Genomic DNA, 21351 nt, shown 5'->3' with positions numbered 1-21351 from the left:
CTTTGGGGCCAGGCTTTGGGACGCGAGGCGGAGCTGCTAGCATAGACTTGGCATGAAAGGGATTTGTCAGCACCAATGGGTTTGGAATGGGCGTGGGCCACTCGGCAAAGCATGGCGTCGGCAAGGGAAACGTGGCAAGGGGAAATACAGTTTGCCGGCAAGGCTCTGACATGGTCCACTGGTAAGGCGTTGGCATGGAAAGCACAGATTGTCGTGGCTGGAGTGGAGCGTCGGCATAAGATGGGATTAGCATGAAAGACACGGAGTGTTGCAAAACCTGACGTGGAGCATTGGCAAGACTGGCACTGGAAAGGAAAGTGCGGATGTCTTGAGAGTGGGAAGGCTTGCTCTTGTGGGCCCAATCGCCTTTCTTCATGCGCGGCTTTAACAGGGAATTCTTTCCTTATTCAATTTTTTTTTGAGAGGTAGGTAGCATCCGCAATCCTTTCATCTGGTAGCTTTGATAAAATCCCTGTATGATTGGGTGTCTTTAGGGTTAGGCTTTGGAACGCGAGGCGGAGCTGCTAGCATGGACTTGGCATGAAGGGGACCCGTTAGCACTGACGGGCATGGAACGGGTGTGGCCCGCTCTGTAAAGAACTTGGAAAGGCATGGCGCTAGTAAGGGAAGCGCTTTAGAAGGGAAGCGCTTGCGGTTTAGGGTTTGACACGCCGAAACCCTAATTAGCGCCCTATACTAGAATCGCTGTAAAATCCGCGTATGGACTAGGTTTTTTATGGTCCGCCACGTTATCGGACACGAAACAGAGTACTCTATCTCCATGCAAGGGAATAGTTAGGTTTCGAGCTCGCCTAGGAGGTGAAAACGGCCCGACAGTGAAAATCAGGAAGAAGTCGGGGGGATGTTGCGGGCCCAAGGTGGCATAGTCACCTTTTCCCGTTCATGGAGCAAGAAGGAATCTTCATTCTGTTCAAGCTCTAAAAATCTGTCCGCATGAAAAGAGGTATCAACCCTCTTCTGTTTTTATGTTGTTCGTCTAGATCCAACCTTTGGTTGTTGATTGATATTAATTGATCCTTGAACATTGGTCTTTGGTACCGTCCAAGTTATCTCTCTTTGATAAAGACTCACAGATTTCCATTTGCTTGAGTAAAGATCAAATCGAGAGATTGAGATATAAACTATTTGATATATCTTTTTATTGATTGAGTCTAACTGTCTAGTTGATTCTCATAAAAAGTATATTGGAGTTTATCCATACATATTACTAAGCGAAATATTGGGTGGTGTTGTTAGACCCCCGCTTTTTCATACTCATTTTTAAAATTGTGTCCCACTGATAGGTGATTTATTTCACTAAACTAGGAGACAATTCTAAAACAATCCATTTAATCGAATATTTTTTTTTATTTCTTTTTAAAGTTGAAGGTTATATTAAAGTTTAAACCTCAAAGAGGTCTACTACCTACAAGCCCAGGTAGCTAGGAAAAGAAAGAGAAAAATCCCCCCATGTCGATGCTGACGAGTTTCGAACTCAGGCCGCTGGTATCGTCACACAGTGATTTTACCACTGTAATACAGTGACATCTCCCATTTAATCTAGTATTGTTAGTAATATTCTTTATGTAGGTGTTTTAAAGATATTTTTCAGTGACATAAAATTTATAAATATCGGTTATATAGTTTGAGAGATAAATTGTTTTGCATATTATTCCCCCTTCCTTATATTAATAAATATAAGAATTAAACTTGGTCATTCATCAATGGGACGTGAGGAGTATATGGGAATATGAAAATCAAGCTCATGTGACAACCCAAGGCCCTGAAGGGATCACGAGGGCCAACAAAACTGGCCATTTGGAATTTAGAAACCCACTTATTCAAAATTAGCATGAGTCCGACAAAACTGGCCGTTAAGCCTACCACGCCAGCAACGATTGAAGTCACATCACCAACTCTGGTCAAAGAAACTTGACGCTTGGCACACCACATAAGCAGCAAGAGGTGGACACAGTGGGCGCAGATCCCCTGTACCCGAAATCTTCCTGTCCCTCTGTCTCCACCTATAAGAAGATGACACGTGTCCAGAACTTTAACGACGTTTAACTTCCGTCTATCAGTCTGCTTAACTAAATTTCGTGCTATATATTCTATGATAAATTCTTTGATAAAAATACGAAAGTAATCCAAACAATTGGTTTTCTTGGCAGATTGCATGCAAACCTTCATTCCTAATTTTTTTTGTATATCATTATCAGTTATGATGACTGTTTGTACCATATTCAAATAGCGTATGTGCGTATCACACGAGGCTTATAATGGAAGCCTAAATCCGATTTATTATGGAAATCGGTCGGTTTATTATGGAAACCGGTGGGTTTGTTATGGAAACCGGTGGGTTTGTTATGGAAACCCACAAGACTTATTATGAAAGTCTGGATTTGGTTTATTATGGAAATCGGTGGGTTTATTATGGAAATCTACTTGGCTTAATATGGAAACCTAATTCGATTTATTATAGAAACCCACTTGGCTTATTATTGAAGCCCAAAAATCCATGGGTAATAAGATCCTAATAAAAAGAGGTTAAGATTTCTATGGGATAATTATTATAGATAATTATTAATATTATTTAAGATAATTGCAAAATCCTAACAGAAAGAGGATAATTATCTTAAGTGGCTATAATTATTATTCAAGATAATAATTATTTAAGATAAATAAGGATTATGATAAGTATTAGATAGAATAACAAATTTTATCATGAATGTGGTTGTTATTTGGGATTTATACAGATGGGGAAGTTATTTGGATAACTATTAAACCCTAAAGCTACATCTACTTTCTGCCTATATATAAAGGTTAAACTTCAACACAAAAGGTACATAATTCTATTCTTTTCACCACAAAACACTTGCATAGAACATCCGCTGACTTTAGCATCAGAGTGTTTTTGCAGGTACCCCATCTCTTTTCATCAATTCTTTGGATATTCTTCATCAACGACAACGATTGGATCAATTATCACGTATCTCGAAAATTGTTGGGGTGATCGATTTTTGTATACTGAAGCCGGGAAGTTAGAAGAAGGAAGTGCATAGATATCTAATAAAGAGATATGTATATGTATACTGAAGCCGGGAAGTTAGAAGAAGGAAGAAGCAACTAAATAAGGGGTTAGCCGATGAATCATTGCCTCATACAGTGCGAAACAAAGTGATCACGGGAGAAAGAGTGGTGATTCATACCTTAATCAATACAAATCCTTAAGAAGATAGTGTTGCTGCATGAAAGACACAAAATCCAAGAACATTCAGATGATTTTTCTTGTTAGAAAGGAATCGTAACAAAGGAAAAGGGAAAGAGCAAGGATTTACTTACCAGAGGAAGCTCGCGCGAGAAGAAGAAAACAGCTTCAGATGAGATTTTGCGGCAATCGTTCATCTATATTTATAAAGGAACAGTGTCGGGCTAGTAATTTTGGCTAAGAGTTTGATGAGAAACAGAACATGGAGTTTCAAGAGGAGTCAAATTCGCAGTTCAATAAGTAATCGGATTGCTATCGTCCGTGGATATTGAGGTTGATTGAACACAGTATGAAACGTACCATAGCTGGAGTATGTAAGGATTGGAAACCGCTGTCAACAGTGGCTGGTCACTTGTATAAAGAGGTGGCACTAATTGGGTCATAAGGGGACGTGTTTTTTCTGAAATGTATAGGAAGAAGTTAGCACGTGGGCTTATGACCAAGCGAAAGAATTAATAAGATTCCACCGTGATAGGGGTGTAAATTTTGTCCGGCAGCCCGAGACCCAGTACCATCCGCCCTGTCCCATGACAGTCCATGGGTGACTGTGGCCCTTTACGGGATGGCCCGACCTAACACATTTAAATAAGAGGGCGGGCACAGGTCACAATTCAAATTTTCTTGTCCGGACCAATACCCTGTCTATTATCCCGTCAATGCTACCCGCCATGTTAGCCCGCTAGTGTTATCCATTTACCTAGCCTAAGTGACTGTTCTCATTTGTTTTATCCTAAAATATACTTGGTACATATACTTAATACAGTCAACCCTCATAGTTTTCATATGTATTTCTTAACTTTTATTCCATTGGAGTCTAATTTTGTTAACCATATAGAGAAAATATTGAGCAAAATCTAAGGCAGTTTCCTTTTTTGATGATTCAATTCAGGAAAAATTATAGGAAGTTTGGTTTATCTTATTCCCATCTCGATTCTCGTATTTGATTATTAATTTTAAGTAAAACTTGTGTATTATTACTGCTTTCTTTTTATTTTTAACAATATATATGTATAATATATATATATATATATATATATATATATATATATATATTTGTTTGTAATATTCAAGGCCCTCCCGGCCCTACCCGCCCGAGCCCAAATTACAAAACAGGCTTGAATAGGCCATTGGTACTAACTGTAGATAAATAACCTTGTCTGTCCGGCCCTTTTTAATATCATGGATAAGAGATGTTCCGGCCGCCCTATACCGTCCTATTTAATAAATGGGTCGGGCTGCCCGGCCCGGCCCAATTTACACCCCTACACAGTGAGACCAATGGAAGAGCTAAGGAGACTCCAAGGACGTGTTAGATTTCGGCTTTGCTACATACACAACGAGGTGTATGCACCGAGAGGATCGAACGGCAGAAAGGTCACCCTCTCTGTATTGGGATAGGGATGAGATATGGGTGGGACCCACCCACTCTCACACGGTGCATACACTTCATTGTGTATAAATCATTTTGGGTTAGCTTTGGGTCTCCTGGTGATATGCACGGACCTGTCAGGCTTCATATACTGATGTTCGCTTATAAAAGAAGGGATAAGGATTGTGATCAGGAGGGGACGTGTTCTTTTTGTGATTAACACGTGGGCTCATGACACAAGTGGTAGAGTTGATAAGAGCTTCTCCAATGATTGTTGTATGTATTTTTTCTAAGGAAACACAAACAAGACATTTTTATTTCATTTTCCATTAAGTTTAGGTGAAAAAAATCATTCATCTCCAATGGTGTTGTTTGTGATCGTTTTCTTATTAGATGTAAATTTTACGTTTAGTAATTTTAAAATTTTATTAAAGCTAAAAATGATTATTCATTATATAGGAATTAATTTTAGTAAATAAAATATATTTTTAATTAAAAAAAACTGACTAAGATGATAGACAATGTCAAGGGGAATGTCGAAAACTAGACATTCCCCTTGACATGATCTACTTAAAGTCATGCATACATTGATTTATGACATCCGGGTTGGAGAATGTTTTTAGAGAAAATGGGTGTACATCCTAGGTGAATTTTAACATTTATCTCCAAACACATGCCATTAGAGAAGCTATAAGATCCCACCGAGGGACCGATGGAAGAGCGCATGTACACGTCAAGCCTCATATGCCAGTACGTGCGTGAATTTATATAAAAAATATTTTATTGGTACTTTGAACGTGTCTCCAGCAGTGTGCTAGGTACCTGTAGTATGTGGGTGCATGGAAATTTTAAGTATAATTCTTATACTTAGAAATGTTGGCATAAACCCGGCTGCATTCCATAAAGTTAGCTACGCAAAATGATCGTAAAAGTAACGTGGTCATCGTAGGCACACTGCGATGGACAGTCGGGATTATATTGTTCTTAATTCTTCAAAAAGTTGAGAATTAAGAGGGGGCGATGTTTGTACCCTATTCAAATAGCGTACGTGTGTATCACACGAGGCTTATAATGGAAGCCTAAATCCGGTTTATTATGGAAACCGGTGGGTTTGTTATGAAAACCCACAAGGCTTATTATGGAAGCCTGGATTTGGTTTATTATGAAGGGTTTTTTGGGGACCAGCTTTTTTTTTGGGGACCATTGTTTTATTTTGGGTAAGACATTAGAACTAAATTTAGGTCACCCCTTATCTAAAATTTATATTAATACCAAAATTATCCTCCTGATTATTTTTGTATAATGATTAGTTAATGTGATTAATCATTGATTAAGGTTAAATTAATAGATGATTGTATTTAAAAGAAATAAAATTATTGAGTGACCAAAGTAATAGAAGAAGAAGAAGAAGAAGAAGAAGATGGAGAAAAAAAATTATTTTGAGATGGGTAAATATGGAGGAAAAACATTCTCTCGGTACTGAAATATGCTTGTAACTTAGTGAATGATGTTATAAATGGTCTAAAATATCGTCAAAATCAAAATTGTAACAAAAAATTTCAACCAAGTCAATAAAGTTCGGTTATATTATATGAAGAACATGTAACCGAACTTTCTGCAAATGTAGTTCGGTTAATAAATCCAAAATCACAGGCAACGGAACCAAAGCTTTAATGGAGTTTTTGTTTCTGCAAATGTAGCTCGGTTGGGAGATTTTTTGCGACATAACCAAACCTAAAGTTCGGTTGAGACATTTTTCCGCGACAAAACCGAACTTTTTTGCGATGTAACCGAACTTTTTTGCGACGTAACCGAACTCAAAGTTCGGTTGGGACATTTTTTTGCGACGAAACCGAACTTTTATTTTTGCGACGTAATTGATTTTTTTGCGACGCAACCGAACTCATAGTTCGTTTGGGATATTTTTGCGACGTAACCGAATTCGAAGTTCGGTTGGGACATTTTTTTACGACGAAACTGAACTTTTTGCGACGTAACCAAACTTTTTGCGACGAAACCGAACTTTTCTATGAAAAAAGAAAAACCTCAACCACCGAACTTCTCTTTACAACTTCCATTTTCAACTCATTTTGGTGATTACTTCTCATTTTTTTTCGACCAAAAACGATATATATATATATACATATTTTGATGATATATATGTACATATACAGAGAGAGAGGTGGTGATGGTTGTTGTTGGTGGTGGTCGGAGATGGTAGGTGATGGTCGGTAGTGGTAGCGGCGGCGGTGGGAGGAGGTGGTGGTTATTTATATATATACATATATGTGATTATTAGGTTAGTTTTAAATTAAGTTAGGTTAAGGATAGGTTAGTCATTTTCACATTTTAGGACACCCCTTATAACTATAGGGAAAGTGGCCTAATAAGACCATGGTCCCCCCAAAAAAACCATGGTCCCCCAAAAAACGTTATGTATTATGGAAGCCGGTGGGTTTATTATGAAAACCCACTTGGCTTAATATGGAAGCCCAATTCGGTTTATTATAGAAACTCACTCGGCTTATTATTGAAGCCCAAAAGTCCATGGGTAATAAGATCCTAACAAAAAGAGGTTAACATTTTCATGGGATAATAATTATTAATATTATTTAAGATAATTGGAAAATCCTAACGGAAAGAGGATAATTATGTTAAGTGGTTATAGTTATTATTCAAGATAACAATTATTTAAGATAAATAAGGATTATGATGAGTATTAAATAGAATAACAAATTTTATCATGAATCTGGTTGTTATTTGGGATTTATACAGATGGGGAAGTTATTTGGATAACTATTGAATCCTAAAGCTACATCTACTTTCTGCCTATATATAGAGGTTAAATCTCAACACAAAAGGTACAAAATTATATTCTTTTCATCACAATACACTTGCATAGAATATCCGCTGACTTTAGCATCGGAGTATTTTTGCTGGTACTCCCACCTCTTTCCATCACTTCTTTGGATATTCTTCATCAACGGTAACGATTGGATCAACTGCCACGTATCTCGAAGATTGTTGGGGTGATCGATTTTTGCACCAACAATGACCGATAGAATTGATCTATCAAATCCCTACTTAACGCATATCTATAGGAAACTCCCTATTAAGTGACGGAAATGATTCCATATAAGTGGAATTAAAATTACAACCTAAATACTGTATATCAGTAGATGGAAGAATGATGATTCATCAAATGGATCACTCTATAGAATGACTAATCTCTTAGTTTCATCGTAGGACTTTTGTTTTATTTTGTCACGTTTGTTCTTCTCTTGATTGATTTATTAAATCTAACCATTGGTAATCATCTGTGGATAAAAACATAAGGATGTGAATAACAAACGGGATTCGCTTGTGTTACACTGTATCTTATGCACAGATTTAATGAAGATTTCCTCTAATTCTTAATTCTCAGAGAAAAGACGGAGACATATCATGACATTTTTTAACCTAATTAGTTACCAGCAAATAAACTCCGTTAACCATCAAAGAAGAAGACACACGTGACGTCCCTTGATAGGCAGGGACAGAGGGACAGGCAGATTCCCGGTACAAAGGATCTGCGCCCGGCCACAGCAATGTATTCTGGACAGGGCAGCATATCACCCAACTAGCGCCACGTTTGCATCGTCTGTGCCAGACTCGCCTCTGCCTGCCAATATGGTAACCACAAGTGGCTCGACTGTTAAAGATAATTTGACGGCATATACTCTTACCGTATTTCAATCAAAACAAACTCTTACCATATTTGATCATGCAACGTACGAATCAAAGGGACAAAGTTTAAAACAAAAATCTTTTGTCCTGAAATCTTATATGCTGTTAAAGGAGTACTGAGTACATAACACGAAATCAGTGCAGGTTATACAATGGAAACTCTTTTAATTAATACTCGATTATTTAATAAACTCTCATAAATAATATTTTTGGTCGGTTCCGAGTCGGGGACAACGTGCCAAATTAATATTCACTAAAATTATAAGATAATATTTTTTTGATGACCTATGTAGGTCCCATATGAAATATAAATTAATAATATTTTTCATATAATACAATAATGATTTTTGCGAAGACTATTTGAAAAATTATTTAATTGTCTTCTATTTTTTTGCTAAAATCAATATTGCATTGAGTTTCATCTCTAATTTTTCTTATCATTGTAAGAATTTTTGGTGTTGTTTACTCATAGCTCAACAAAAAATTATTCAATGTGATTGCCGCTTTTATAGCCTCGTTTCGTGAAGGGGGTCTATTGTAGAACTTTCATCATCTTCTTCCACATCTTTATCAGTTCACATAACGTTCTCAATTATTTCTTCATCAGTCAACAACTGTGTAACTTCATTTTCTTCCGGATAATTTAGGACATCTTTGACATTCATTGAATTGGGATAAATCAATTTCTCAATCAAATTTTGCAAGTGTATGATCATCCAAATTGTCTAAACTTCTGTTATCCGTTGATCGAAGTTTACAATGACGAAAGCAGTTTGTAAGTGTACTTGTACGAACATCGATAGTCCATGCTGAAATTGCAAGATTCATTGCATCTAACACATTTATTTTTTCTGGATTTGACTCCCCTAATTCATAACCTTCTGAAAGACATTTATAAAATCGACGACAATAATACATTTTAAAAGCTCGTACAATCCGTGCATCAAAAGGTTGAATTTTTGAAGTTATATTTGGTGGCAAAAAAAATAATTCAACATTTTGCAGTCCTTCAATATAATATGGTATTTTTGTTTGTATAGAAACCAATTATTTGATATGAAATTTATCTATAAGTTAATAAAGTATTAATTAATGTATAAATTAATAATTATTAATTTATTAGTTAATTAATATCTCGCTTAATAAATTTTGATGGTCCAGCATTAATTTATAGAGTTTATATTGTATTTAACGAGTATAAAACCCTTTAATTTCTAATAATTCATTCAAATATGGTAAGATTATATGTCGTTAGTTACTCTTACTGGTCCAAAAATGTGTCATTAGAAGGCACAGAGGGTTCATATGACTCTGGGCACAGACGAATCTGAACCCATATTTGAGGTCGGGTCCGGATCCTCTGTGCCAAGAAATCCTCCGTGCCCCTGTGCCCTCCAATCATCAAACAACACGTGTCTTATTTTGGGTATACTTAAGTTACTTGATTTGGACGATTTTTATCGACATAAAAAGGAAACATATGTATCCGTCCCTTAATCTTGTCTTCCATCGAAATTTTATCATTTACTTTACTGAAAGTAAAAGAGATAGAATTTATCATAGTTCATTACCACCGTTTTGTTGGTTTGCAGTGGTGATGTTAGAGATGGCTAGGTGGTGCTCATTTGCAAGATTCATGCAGAGATAAGAAATTCGCATCCTCGCCCAATTAGTTTACTTCATTGTTGTCGCGAAGGAACAATGGAAACCATGGTTAAGATAATATTCTAATCAACCTTGTTTTTTGGTTTGTGTTTGGGCACCTTATAGGCCATGATCTTTATCCACATTTATTATCTTCTACTTTTGTTGAGATTATTAATCTCACATGGTTGAGTTATTTAAGATCCTGCTCCGCACACTTTAATAACTTTGTATCTGAACTACTTTAATTCGTTCAGTTGATAAAAGAAGATAGACTCCTAAGCAAAAGTATCTATTCAATAACGGGAGAAGTAGTACACGTTTTCCTTTTTTATCTCGTTAAAAATCATCTGTTTCGGGCAGTTGAAATTCTTAATACGTGGTGCTTGGTGATTGGAGGGTACTCGACACAGAGGATCCGGAGCCTGGCCTGTCCGGTTCCGTTCGGAAAACATTGCTTAAATTTCTCTCGGATCTTGATTTAGAAAATCTTTTAAAAAAGGAAACTATGAACAATATTGAATATTGGGATTGAAGCAGTATAAATAAGATATGATATGCTCCAGTTTGTTAAATTTCTCTGTCCCTTTCTTCTACATAACGAGGGTCTTTTGTTCACCTTCATATATAAATTTGCAGGGACTTTATTTATTGATCAGGTATGTCATCTCTGATTCTAAATATTTCTCCAATCTAATCATCTTATACCGTAATAGATATTATCCTTGGTATATGGTATATTTCTGTACGCAGTTGCAGCCGGATATATAATCATTGCATGTTTTGACAAACCCTATAGGGTGAATAATATTGTCCTTCAGAAATTCTGAGATAAGATTTGCAATTATATATCGTTCCTATTTATACAATCATTGGGTAACTGGTAACCCTAAATCTTAATGCCCAATTATTTATCTTGACTAGAGATGACTTGGTCCCTCTCCTGACTTAGTCTTCTTAAGATATCTTCTGTAACTTGATTCGGAACCACTTTTACGTTGGCATATACTCCAACAGTTTTGAATTCTTAAGGGATACTAGTAACGGATTTATTTATTTTTTCCTGTATATGTGCAGTCGGATATCTTTTGTTTGAAAAAAAATCATATATTTAATTTAATATTAGGATACTACAAGCAAAACAACATACTTAATTTCTTTTATTTTGTTTTCAGGAGGATTCCGATTGATCTAGTTATTAATCAAGTCTGCGTGCCAATGGAGATAATAACAAGATATAATGATGTCTCGCCACAATTATTAAGGAAGACAAGCACGGAGCTACTTATTAACAACTTAAACGTTCTTGGTGTTTTTAATTATTATATTGGTATCATTGGGGCCGATGATCATAGTCGCAGTTTACCTGATGATATAGTAATAGAAATTCTGAGCAGACTCCCGGTGAAATCACTCATGCAGTTTAAGTCGGTATGCAAACATTGGTTGTTTCTGATTAAACAAGATACACGCTTGATTGATTTACATTCCAGTCGTTCAAAATCATGCCCGAATCTCCTCTACATCAACCCAATGCCACAAAAGGGACGCTTTACCTTCGGAAAAAACAAAACTTTACGGCAAAGTATTTCATGTGCAGAGATAATTGAAGGCAATAGTACCGGTGATGAGGAAGCACAAGTGGAAGCCGTTATCAGTAAAGTTAGGATAACTGATGACAAATGGCTCTGTTATGATCATGTCTTGGAACCGGTAAATGGTTTGGTTTGTTTCGTAGATCGGATGACACATGCTGTTATGGTATATAATGCAAGTACACGAGAAACAACACCGTGGGTTAAATCAACTTTACTAGCAGAGGAAAATCAAAAGATTGCAAACGAAGGCAGCACGCTGGAGATAAAAAATATTCGTAATTCAATTTATCGATTTGGGTTCGACCCTGAGAAGAAGGAACATAAAGTATTCTGCTTTTGGAGGCTGGCTTCCATTCGTCCAGGGCCTTGTTACAGTTCGATCGACCGCACTAAATATGAAAAGTGGGAGGCGTTTACCGTAGGACGTGACACTAAATGGCGAAGGATCAATGCGGTTCCTAATGAAATCAACCAAATAATAATAAAACAGGCGCTCCCTCCGGTTATCAGCTGTAGGAAGCAGGTGTATGCAGATGGTACCATATATTGGAGTAACAAAGGATATAGTTGGGATCCAGACAGTTACTCTCCCGATGATCCTGCCGTCATAGTTGCATTTGATGTTGGAAGTGAAAAGTATAGAGTTATCCCGATTCCTAATTTCATCCTCGACGAGCCTCGTGATGGGAAGTATAGGCTACCTATAGATATGCTAGTTTTGGGTACACATGTAGCTCTACTATATCGGATGGAACCTTGCGTCGTGAAGTTATGGATGTTAGATGAAGGAGCTAACAGAAAACTAGAAAATTGTCGAGGAAATGGACATAATTGGAGCTCAGAGACTATCACACTACCCTTTTGTTGTGACAATGGGGTAGGCGGTTCTGCAATTGCTGGAAGTACTGACAAAATAATGTTTGAATTGCGGCGATGGGAAAAGTCGGCAAGCTTCACCCGTTTGTATTCTTATGATCGCAGGAATAAGACTGGCAAAAAGATTGAGATGGACGGTGCTTCTTCATTTACCCTTCACTCCCAAAGGTCCCTAGTTTCAACTTTTACGGAAACCCTCTTTCCTGTCTCAGCCCATCAACAAGGCAAAAGTTAGCAGTCTGGGCGGTGTAGTCGGTTATCACGCTAGTCTCACACACTAGAGGTCCCCAGTTCGAACCTGGGCTCAGACATTTTGAGTATTATTTTATCTTCATGCTTCAAAAAAAAAAAGTAATCGCTTTTGTTACAACAGAGTTGTGATTGCATCTCTTAAAACATAAGATGTTATGCGTTGCCAAGTCGATCAAATATGGTGCCCTAATATAATCCATATATTTCTAACTTTTGTTTCTGTTGAATCTACAAACCGTGAATCCAGGGAAAGTGGCAAAAAGGAAAGAAAGAATAAGCTAAGCTGTTTTCAGTAGACCAACAGCATCAACCACCACCAAACACCTACCAGAACAACCACTCACAACCACCCATAACACCAACCACAACCTGCAAATGCCAATGAACCCCCATCCGTAGTTTCAGAACTTACTGAGTTAGAAGTTTCAGCAAAAAATTTCCCAGTACCAGGTTGAGCTTTAGCAGTCACATCTCTACCTAGTTGAACAGAAGATGTCCAACGTTCCTTGTTGGGTTTAAGAAAGTGTAAGTTAAGCAAACGAAACAAATTCTCACATTGTCATTGAAATATACATCTGAAAGAAAAAAAAGCAAAAAACACAATCCAGAATACAGAAGAACTAAAACAATCCAGAATACTTGCTTGGCATCATCTAGGCCATCTATATTAGATCAGCCATGTTCATTGCCATCTGATGTGTTTGAGTACTGTAGTGCTGCTCTATGTCTCGAAGAATCATTAATAATCACTTGGCGACAAGTTTATTGCAACACCCTGCAGATAACAACCGATACAGATTCATGTTTAGCATGAGATAAACAGGAAACTTATTATACGAAAAAATGAGAGCTTGGTGTTTGCGCCCAAAACGACCTGGCCGGACAATCCGATGAATGCAAGGTTCACACGATTGTTTGGAAGGTCATAATTGATAACCAAGAACACCTAAAAGGCGTAAGTGGTAGCAGAGGCATGTCAACCAAATTCCTTTAACAAAAATAACTATAGGATTTAATTTCTGATATATTTGGATAGAGTACACGATTCCAATACAATAAGACCATGGAAGGGTTTGCAACCGAACATTGTAACCAAATTCATCTAAAACTGTTTGGATTCACTAAACTATACACCACATCCGACTGTACCATAATTTCCACATACTGACAAATGGATTTAACTAGTTATTATAAAAGATAATAAATATAATATGGATCCACAAACTATAATCAAATAAATTAGCATTGTAATTTAGACAAACCTCAAATCCAAGCTGAAAGACTCGCCTGTTGAACATCAATTCCACGACCCCATACATCAGTTGTTATCAGAACATGGGTGTCCACGGATCTGAACTCTTTCATGATTGCATTTTGCTCCATCTGAGGCATGTCTCAAACATTGAGGAGACTGTAGTTATAGCGGCACATCTTCTCAGTTAACCAATCAACCTGCTCATGAGGAAGTGAAATTAGCATATAATATAATACATATCCACGTAACTTTGTAAGGCCTCATGAACAAATAACCAAATAATTAACACACCGAGATAACATCCCAGACACATACCGGAAGCATAACTATGATAACCACAGAATACCCTACTTCAACGACATTTTACACTGAACGGATTTGGTCCATATGGATTCTAGTTTCCCATCACCACACAGCTGAGCATATATCTATTCACAATGACACCAATCGAACAAAAATTCTATAATTTAAAAAAAAATGTAGGTTCATAGTAACATCTTCTATGTTAAATTCCACACATTAGGCAAACAGAACAAATTCTGACATAAAGTCTGTGAGCTCTTTCATTGTCATTGTAATAAAAACTACTCCAAATTTTATACCCCAAAATCGCAAAAGGAGCTATTGTTCTTGTTAGAACAAACCCGTAATTCGATCCTAACAACATTACTAACTCAACTGAAATCAAAACATAACGAAATAAAACTGAAATCGAAGCACTCACTAGCTGAAATTTTCTGCGTGGTAGTCTAGAAACAACATGAACTCCATCCTCTAACTTCCTTATACTTTACCAACATTTTTACCTCTTATGTTTATAGGAAACCCCTCCATAGCCACTAGTGGAAACAGTAAAATTTAACCTCTAGCTTGAGTTCAGCAATTGAACACCATGACCAGTAACATAACATCTGTGTCCAACATGTTGTGTGTAGCAACTAAAGCAAATAGAAAAGAAAATGAAAAAAAAAAAAAAAAGAGTACTTCTCATTTGAACCATCCAGCTGGTAAGAGAAACCTAAAAGCTTTTAAGTTAAAAAGACATCTTCTGTAGGCATTTAACTTTTCTGTATCCCGTAAACAGTAATTGACGATTTATGAACAGAAAAAAAAATCCACAAAATGGCAGCTCTATCACTGTTTTTTCCATCCGAATTACCCAAGTATGATCAAAATTAAATAACCACAAATATGATTCACCCTACTCTAACGACATTTTACACTAAAGGAATTTAGTCCATTCCAATTCTAATTGCCACATCCACACAGCTGAGAAAATATACACTCTAATTCACAGTGACATCAATCTAAAAACGGAATTCAACCCTAAAATGAAAAGGTATAGATTCATTGTACCACCTTCTAAGTTAAATTTCATACATTTAGCAAAACAAAACAAATTACAACATAAACTCGGAACCTTCTTCATTGTCATCTCTAAATATCTCCACATACAAGAAAGAAGTGAAAATAATTTGAGGTCAAATTAGTAAAATCTGTATACTCAGAACACTAAGGAACAAAAATATACATTCAACTCCAAAAACACGTGCCGCACACATGCAGTCTACTAGTCTTCAGTAAAATAATCCTATCTCGACTTTGCTTGACACCCCCCAATTCCCTCCCCCATGATGTGTCGCCACCTACCTCCTGGAGCAAACAGGGGGTCCACTAGCATTTAATTGGGCCAATAACATGACGACACATCAGGGGAGGGATTTGGGGGCAAGGATTCGATGTTATCTGTATTGCACATGACGAGGTGACTGACACCAATATGATCATCTGACATGAAAATGGTGGGGTAAATAGTACTTAGGTATGTACTACTTACCATTGCCCTAAGGAATTGCCTACATTCTAGGTGATGGATCGGAGTCAGCGCAATTCACAGACACTACATAAACATACACCACAAAAGACAGACAGGCGTTACCTTCCTCTTCGTGTTACAGAAAATAACAGCTTGAGTGGTCGTCAGAGTATCATAAAGATCGCATGAAGTATCAAATTTTCATTCTTCTTTTTCAACAGCAACACAAAAATGTTTGACACCCTGACAAAGCAAACCAAAAGATACACGAATTAATAACCAAATAATTAACACACCGACATAATATCTCAGACATGTAACAGAAGCCTAACTAAGATAAGTTAGATACATACCTCCAAGGTCAATTCATCACGTTTTACAAGGATCCTCACAGGTTCTGTCATGAACTTGCTAGTGATCTCCAGTACTTCATGAGGAAGTGTTTCCGAAATTATGCAAACATAAGATGAATATTAACGGCAATCATCATGAAACCTTTTCTATCAGTGCACAAGAAAGAAAGAAACAGCTACAGTGAAATCCTTAATTTGTACCTGAAGTTTTGTTGGAAGATATCTGTAAACGTCATAGATTTGATCTTTAAAACCTCTACTCAACATCTCATCAAGTGTTAATAATTTGATAGTGCGTAACGATCTTTTCTTAATCATATCTCAAACTTTCCCAGGTGTACCGGATACAACATGAACTCCATTCTCTCATTTACTTGCATCTTCACCAACACTTTGACCTCCAATACAAGCATGAGCTTGAATATTCATATAACTTTCTCAGTTTGTGTTGATAATTCACTTTTTGGTTACAAAATCAAAGCTTGAAACCTGAACACAGAATCAAAGATCCAAATTTAATCAGAGATTCAAAGAAAGAACATTCAAAAATTTAATGAGGATTACAACCCAACAAAATCAAAAATTCAAACTTATTGAGAAATCCATGGAAAGAGACCAAAACAAAACAAAGAATAAGATGTTTTCAGTAGACCAACAGCATCCACCAAAAACACCAACACCTACCAGAACAACCACTGGAAACAGTGACGGAGCCAGCGCTTTTAGATCGTGGGGTCAAATAAATTTGTTCGGCGCCGTTTACCAAATGATTTTCTAAACTAGTTCTAAATTACAGTTCAAGGTACTACAAAACCACGCGCACTAGTATTAAAACTAGATAAACTTGCGGAAACCACCGAAGCATGAATATACTCGTAATTTTTTTCTTGGGTACATTACGGTTAGAATGTTACTAATTGGGTAGGCGGCCGAAGGCCGCGTAATTTTTTTTAGAACGGGTCGCAATACCAGTGGACGACTGTGACTTGCTTACAGAGAGGGTACTCGATATATAGAATGAAAAATATCAAAATGAACAAACTTAATATAACAGACAGAGAAAAATTATATATTAATGAGAAAAAGAAGCATTATCAACTTTACACAATATCGCAATGACACTGGTTTAAGTTTTATCAGTTCAATGCAGACCTATAAATATTCAGCAAATGGTGTGTATAGTTCTGACTGCAAATCTGATTTACCTACTTAGCTAGGTTGATTACTACCAAGGTAGTGATATAATAGAACTTTGCTTCAGTCCACCTAATGTCTATAATGTTATTGGAAATGTTGCCCAGAGTGTAAAACGATACGTTTTAAGTCCAAGCCATCCTCAAGGAATCTCATACATGGTCCATTTGTTGTTTTTAATTTAATTTAGAGAGCTAGTCGGGTGATAAAACGAGATTTAAACCGGTATTAGTTGCACTATGACCCCATTAGCTATAGAAGTTTCAACTCTACCACAATGTTTGCCCCCACAACTCAGTTAAAATTACGGAAACATCAAGCCTATTCTAGCCGAAGTTCAAAATCAAGTGGGGTCTTGGGACCCCATTTGTCCCTTGTTGCCTCCGTCCCTGACTGGAAACCGACAACCACCACAACACCAACCACAATTCCCATCACCAGAACCCCAACCCATAACCACAAACCAAAATTGTCAGCCTCCAACAACAACTGGCACTACCAGAACCACCACTAGAATTGGTGATGGTCTGTGTGGTGTCATTGGTGCTGACCCGCTGGTAATTTTAGGTGATGTGAATGGTAGCGGTTGTGCTGGTAATTTTCTTGGATGGGGCTGGCACTGACGGTTCTGGTGGATGATGTTATTGGTGCTGGACAGTGGTAATTTTTGGTGGTTTGGTTATATGATGCTGGTATGCTTATGATGAATGGTGCTGGAGGTTCCTGCAGCGGCGGACTATTCAAACACCTTATTTCTAGTATTTACTTTGAAATATTTGACTCAATTATCTAGTTAAATCAAGAAATCAAAACAAACCCCCTAAAACAAACCAAAACCCCATGGAAAAAGAAACTTGATAACAAAAACTGGGGTTAGAGTTTTAGAACATACTTTGAATTAGAAGTTTCAACGATTTAAACATAAGTTTTCCCAGTACCAGGTTGAGCTTGAGCAATCACATCTCTCCCTTGTTGAATATCAGATGTCCATATTCATAAATCCCACATAGTCATTCATCTTTAATACCCATTTCATCCAAACTGCTTACTGGTTCTACTCCATGACTTGTCTTCTATGTTAAATTTCAGCAAGCAAACTAAACAAATTCCCACATTGTCATTGAAATACCCCAAGATCACAAAAGTGCTACAATTCATATTAGTATAAACCCCCTAATTTGCTTAAAAATCAAACCATTATCATCAAGTTCCCTTAGAAAAATAAAATGAAATTGAAGCACTCACTAGCTGAAACTGACCTTCCAAAACCCCTAATTCCCATCAACTTCCCCATCTTCTTCTCAATCTCACCTTTACTCTTCCAAAAGGCTCTGAAAACCAACACTTTGACATTCTTCCTCTTCATCAACAATTTTTCAATGTCTTCTTCGGCCTCTGATCTTATTATTTAATCAGATCTTGAAGAAGATCATCTTGTTGTTTGATCATTTAACGAGTAGAAATTCCTCTTTTTTGATGAGATTGAATCGATGGATTTGATAAACCCTTGGTTTGGTTTCATTACAGGGATTCATTGGATGGAACCCTAGGTTTTCACAAGAAGATGATTTTCGGAGTGTCTGTATCAAACTCCGATTCTGGGTTTTTTAAATAGAAGAGATTGATCCGACCCGAACCTGTTATAACCAACCCAAACGGGTTTGAACATAACACGCTTTTGACCCGGTGCAGCTAGAACGAACCCGGTTGTGGAACCAGTTTAAGATAGGTTCGTGGGGATAAAGTTAGGTCAAGGTGGGTTTGAATGTAAAATTTCAAAGGTGGGATCCATGGGTCGGATTAGGTGGAATTACGTTACACTCAGTATATTTGGTTGCCCAGATCCAATGGAATCACGTTTCAATATCCGACCTCTCCTCCTAAAATTTGCTGGGAATCTTATCAAGAAATTTATGGACCTACTATTTTTAACTCTAAATTCCCTCTGTATGCAATCTTAAGTGCCAAAAAGTATATGCACTTTAAAACAAGATATTCTATGAATCTTAAGAATTTTAACTGAGTTACCAAATACACGAGGGATGTACCTGAATCCCGGAAATTGTAATCCTATGTGATTATAAAATTCCTCGAAATCGTGAATTCTACAAACAAACCCACCATCATTTCATAAAGTAAAACGGTAAAATATGGATTCTCTGTAAAAGCAAGGTTTTGTATCACGGTCTTGCAACATTCACAGCTCAAAAGGCGCTTTCAGAAGTCCCACTTCCATATTGCATTCACGCATTTTCTTGAACGCAACCAGGAATCGACTCTGAAGCGCCAAATGGTTTGTTCCCTAGATTTTACTTTTGAGTCATATGATTTAGTGTCGTAGAACATATTCATTACGAAATGTGAATAGGCTCTCAACAATTAATCGTTACCATTATTATCTGTTAGATTAAATAACATATCTTTCAAGCTAATGGTGTATAACATTCTGAGCTGAATGGTTTGTCCCCAGCAGTATTCTATGTGTTGAATATTGAATTGTCACATCGGCTAGACGCCGAATCAAGCTTACGTGGCAGATGGTGAATCTTGAATTGTGAATGTAGATAAGAGAAAGCTTGAACCAGCTAAATTTCTTGCGATTTATCGAATAATTTCATTATAGATTCTATAATGTGTATCGAATTTAAACAAACAATGTATTCAGGACAAGCAATAAACTTCACAAAATCGGGTTTGTTCTTTAGCAAGAAAGTACATAATAAACATCAGGGCATTTTTTGTAGATTAATGAAGATAAAAAAAAATCAAGATAAAAGTACATAATAATACATCTTTTCATTGATAGATCAAAACTGAAAGCTTTTGATAACATTATTGAAAAAAAGGAACAAAAGAGAAAAACTTGGTTTGGGAAAATGCTTTCCATAGTCTTAAGCAAATCGGTGCTTTCGAGCATGCCTATCTTTAACATGGCATGCGTTGTCTTACCAAAAAAAAAATAACTAAACGAATCAATGACATACAACGTGATTTTTGGTGGGGAAAACACACCAACTCAAAAGGCATTTACGTAAAAGCTTTTGATTTTTTATGTAAACCAATTGAGCAATGAGGGATAGGTTTTAAAGAAGCCAATAAGGTAAATCAAGCTATGATTAGTAGAATAGCATGGAGGCTAGTTAGTCATCCAGATGATATGTGGGCACAAATCTTAAGAGGCAAATATTTCAAAAAAACAGGTGTCTTATTATCAAAGAAGAAATCAAGCGCTTCTTGGATATGGAAATGCATTCTCCAAGGTATTGAACACATAAAAAAAACATAGCATATGGGAAGTAGGAGATGGTGCATCTATTAACATTTGGGAAGATAGATGCCTCCAAGCTAGAGGTGAGACTTTAGCAAACTCTGTCCATAGGACAAACACACACGTAACACTTGTGGATGAGTTAATCAACTCATACACCAAGAAGCGAAACATCCAATTACTATATTGAATTTTTGATAACTCCATGGTTCAGAAAATCGTAAACATAAATCTTTTCACTATAAGGAGTGCGGTAATCTGAAAAAAGACCAGCTGAGATAAACCTTAACTAAGAATGGGGAATTCTCTGTCAAGTCACTATATGCAAAACTCTTAAATCCTTCTAACATAGTCTTTCAATCTTCTAAAAATTTTTGGAAAGGTTTATGGAGTATGGATACGTCACAGAGAGTGAAATTATTCATCTTTAAATGCTTGCAAGATTCCCTACCAACTAAGCAAAAGATGAGTTCTGCTATAGATGAAGACAACAATTGTGTTTTCTGCCAAAACAGGGTGGAATCAACTTATCATTTGTTCTTTGAATGTGAATTTGCGAAAGCGATATGGAACTTACCTCCAATGGCTTCTCAGGGAGTAATTCTAAACTCAAATATCACTAATAAATCTTTCTTAGATCACTATAATAAATGGAGAACAGGGAACTTAGATTCCATATCTATGGCATTGGCAAATACAAAGTGTTGGTTCATTTGGAAAGAAAGATGTCTG

General features: G+C 36.7%; 1 long non-coding RNA gene and 1 other non-coding gene across 2 annotated transcripts; one reads left to right on the top strand and one right to left on the bottom strand.

Annotated features, from left to right (window-relative positions):
• Positions 1–12718: 12718 nt before the first annotated feature.
• On the top strand, positions 12719–12792 carry TRNAV-CAC. The gene has a single exon. It is a non-coding gene; the product is annotated as a tRNA-Val (tRNA).
• A 467-nt stretch (positions 12793–13259) lies between these two features.
• LOC113330883 lies at positions 13260–18919 on the bottom strand. Its single transcript, XR_003350572.1, has 6 exons — positions 18244–18919; positions 16359–16646; positions 16158–16231; positions 15928–16047; positions 13996–14185; positions 13260–13508 (listed from the first exon to the last, which is right to left on the bottom strand). It is a non-coding gene; the product is annotated as an uncharacterized LOC113330883 (long non-coding RNA).
• Positions 18920–21351: the final 2432 nt, after the last annotated feature.

The sequence above is a fragment of the Papaver somniferum genome, unplaced genomic scaffold (genome assembly GCF_003573695.1).
Source record: "Papaver somniferum cultivar HN1 unplaced genomic scaffold, ASM357369v1 unplaced-scaffold_12, whole genome shotgun sequence".
NCBI lineage: Eukaryota > Viridiplantae > Streptophyta > Magnoliopsida > Ranunculales > Papaveraceae > Papaver > Papaver somniferum.
This window is presented reverse-complemented; position numbering and strand designations above follow the sequence as displayed.